The sequence below is a fragment of the Parasteatoda tepidariorum genome, chromosome X1 (genome assembly GCF_043381705.1).
Source record: "Parasteatoda tepidariorum isolate YZ-2023 chromosome X1, CAS_Ptep_4.0, whole genome shotgun sequence".
In the NCBI taxonomy this organism is placed as follows: Eukaryota; Metazoa; Arthropoda; class Arachnida; order Araneae; family Theridiidae; genus Parasteatoda; species Parasteatoda tepidariorum.
Genome location: NC_092214.1, coordinates 79,596,855 through 79,600,621, shown reverse-complemented (window position 1 = coordinate 79,600,621; position 3,767 = coordinate 79,596,855). Strand labels below are relative to the sequence as shown.

The 3,767-nt window shown below is 29.4% G+C and overlaps 1 long non-coding RNA gene across 2 annotated transcripts; it reads left to right on the top strand.

Annotated features, from left to right (window-relative positions):
- The first annotated feature begins 376 nt into the window (after window positions 1–376).
- On the top strand, window positions 377–3,387 carry LOC122270476 (uncharacterized). 2 transcript variants are annotated; one of them, XR_006225818.2, is made up of 3 exons: window positions 377–613; window positions 1,118–1,259; window positions 3,276–3,387. It is a non-coding gene; the product is annotated as an uncharacterized lncRNA (long non-coding RNA). The 2 variants fall into 2 exon arrangements; XR_011638211.1 differs by having other exon boundaries at window positions 1,118–2,906.
- Window positions 3,388–3,767: the final 380 nt, after the last annotated feature.

The window sequence follows — 3,767 nt, the reverse complement described above, 5'->3', positions numbered from 1 at the left end:
ATATACTTCAGCTTGTTTTGAGGTTGTTTAAAATTCACTTCAAATCAACCAGACTGATAAGGAGATTTTTAAGGTATACCAGGTTTATTTTCTTACACTTGTAACAAAAGAGGTATTTTTGAGGTATAAAAATTTTTACCTTATTTCAACTAACGATAAAAAGGTATTTATTGAGGTATATGAAGTCATTTTATTTATACCTAAGCTTATTTTGAGGTTGTTTTAAATTCACTTCAAATCATCCAGACTGATAAGATGATTTTTAAGGTATACGAGGTTGTTTCTCTTACACTTGTAACAAAAGAGGTATTTATGAGGTATAAAAAAATCAACCTTATTTCAACTAACGAGAGTGAGGTAATTACGAGGTATAAAAAATATACCTTTTTTCTACTAACGATATTGAGGTATTTATGAGGTATAAAAAAATATACCTTATTTCAACTAAAGAGAGTGAGGTATTTATTGAGGTGTTGAAGTCATTTTATTTATACCTAAGCTTGTTTTAAGGTTGCTTAAAGTACACTTCATATTAACTAACTCACTTCCCAGAGTTCCATGCGAGCCGGCAAATGGCGTGTGTGTTGACAATCGAAAGTCTATTCGAAATTCGGTAAGTGTGCTTGACATTTATTAATTTAGTTTTATCACTTTTAATCAAATATGCTTCAATTTTGAAACTTAAATTTTATTATTTTTGTTTTAACGACGCGTCCTGATCTTAAATAATTTAAGTTGGAGGATATTCTTAGAGGCTATCGTTGTAGGCTTAGCAATAAGAGAGAATAACCGAAATATTTCTCGTCACTGTTTTGGGTAACATTACTGGTGAATCGTTACAGCAGGTTATGCACAGTATATTTTATTGTTTGTAGTTCAGTCAAATAGAACTATTCTTTTTATTTTGCTTAAATGTATATGTTTTAACGTAGCAGTATGCACGCTGATTAATTGAGAAAAATGTTCACAATTTCTCTTATAAATAAATCATTGAAAATTGAAAGATTTTTAAAATAGCAATTTTGCTTTGAAATTCTACTATAGCTGTATGCTTATCGTTTGGATATTTGTTGCAAAGTTTATATTATTGTGTATATATATATATATATATTTACAGAGCTTATCCACAGTTCCCTGATATTACTGAGATGGCCTAGGCTGTAAATAGCACATGCGCGGCGGCGCAGAAGAAGAGACAAGCAAGCTACTGCTCAGCCTTCCCCTAGGATATAGTTCTGAATTTATACCTAAAAGAAAAAGTAATCTCTCCTAATAAACTACAGAATTTATGTAATTGTTGATAACAATAGTTTGCTAGATATTTGATAATTGAAAACTAGTAACTGTACTAGCTCACTTCTTCATGTTTGATCACAAAACTGCTATTTTCACTACATGTTATTTTCTCGCATTTTACCCACGTTAATTATTTACTAAGCAGATTGTTATTACTTATTAGAATATTGGGCAGAATGAAATTAAATCCGATTTCAAGTTTATATGACAATTTGTTTCAAGGTTATGAGCTTTTTCATGCAGCTGTTTATGGTTCACTACTTCAAAAATGTGCGAATTTCGGAAATCTTAAATATTTTAGAAATAAGTCAGTATAGTATGCAATTTTAATCCTGAATTGAATAAAATCAATTGCAAATAAAAACATTTATTGTTGAAAGTAATATGCATTATTTTGAGTTTCATCCTATGGGATGTGTATTTATATTTAAACAAGTGTTTGTAACAACTAACTATTAGTTTTATTCTGCTCGGTATTATAAGTTATATAGGAGATATTATACTCAACTTATTTTAAAAGTATTATTTCAAATCATTCTCTCTTAGACATTTTCCTCACATAAAATTACTCACAACTTTAAAATAAATGCTCCTTATCAGCTTGTAATTTGTTCTATTCGATTGAGTGTAAAAAAAGAATAAAAATTGGTACATAACTTTAAAATTTTAATTTATTAAACGATTGTAGATTCTTGATTACATTGATTAAAAATTATTAAAATAACTATTTTTTAAGAAACTCTGATGTGATTGACAATAACATAAGTCCTTTTCAGAATCAGCGTCAAAAATTTAAAAAAAAGCTGCTAGTTTCATGAAGTCTGACAAAAAGTTGAAAAATATAGACTAGGTTTATTGAGTTTAAAGATTTTTAAAAAAGAAAGGGAAGGAAATCTAATTATTAAACTTACAAGTACCATAATGTTACAGATGTATAGAAAAATAAAAAGTGTTAAAATTGCATAATAAGATTGGAATTATACAGGGTGTTTATAAAGTCCCGGACCCATTTTGATGTTTAATAACTCATAAAATAATAAAGATAGATTAAAATTAATAACATTAATGGTTAGATAGACTCAAAAAGTTTCATGACCCTTGTCAATGAACTTCCACGTGTGCCCCCTTCGTCGCACGGAGAATATCAAGTCGATAGTCAATTTCACGAGAGGTAGCTTTCTTTTTTACAGAAAAGACAATCTCATCAGTCGTATACTTAGACATGTTGGAAAACTTCGTATTTCCACAACTAGAAGAGCTTCAGCCACATGTCTTTTTGCAACAAGATGGTGCACCACCTCATTGGGGTATCATCGTTCGTAGTTCTTTGAATGACCATTTTACAGGAAGATGGATTGGGCGAGGAGGTCCAATTCCTTGGCCACCCAGATCACCTGATATAACGCCGCTGGACTTTTTTCTTTGGGGATTTATAAAGGACAATGTTTACAGGAGGATCGTGTCGAACATTGATGGCCTAAAAGCCAGAATTACAACCGCAATAGCCTCTGTGGATGCCGACATGCTTGCCGCTACCTGGCGTGAAATTGACTATCGACTTGATATTCTCCGTGCGACGAAGGGGGCACACGTGGAAGTTCATTGACAAGGTTCATGAAAGTTTTTGAGTCTATCTAACCATTTATGTTATTAATTTTAATCTATCTTTATTATTTTATGAGTTATTAAACATCAAAATGGGTCCGAGACTTTATAAACACCCTGTATATTTGAATTTCTGTAAATGTTGTTAATGGTAATACTGTCTTCAGTGTATTTTATTTTGTGGCTGTGATACATGTCATGCTTTTTAGCTACGAGGATTGAATAGAAATGGCAGAAGATATTTATCTGAAAAGGAAAATTAATTTCATCCAGTTAATTTAAATGATAAAAAAAATACTTTCTAATATTTTAAGACCTGCCACTATTATTGTAAATATGACTTTCTTACTAATTTATATTTTTTTTCCTTTTAGGTTCCAATAATTACAAGTTTCAACATGTAGACGGAAACAGTATTTAAAATAATTTTGTTGGTTTGTAAAAAAAGTGAAATTTTAGTTTTAAATAAAAGTACTTTGAATTTCAGCTGACTAATTATTTAAATTTGTAGTTTTATAGCTTTAAAAATTCAAGCACCTTAGACAACTATCTTCTAAAAATACGAGTATGAGTTCCCATAAATAATTTTTACTAACTGTAGAATTTGGATAAGTGTTATTTTAAGATGATTTAAATCAATCTATTAAAATTATAGAAGAATTATGCATTTGAAACTTTCTTTTATAGCTTAACAAAAGAAGCAATTACTGCCGAAGGTTTCATATTAAAAATTTCAGGTTGATAAATGATCTCTACTAGTGAAAAAAAATGTAATGTACATTATTCTTCATATAATATATATAATATCTTTGCATATATATTATATGTTTTATATAGTGAGTCTAAAAATTAATAAACTAGGTGGT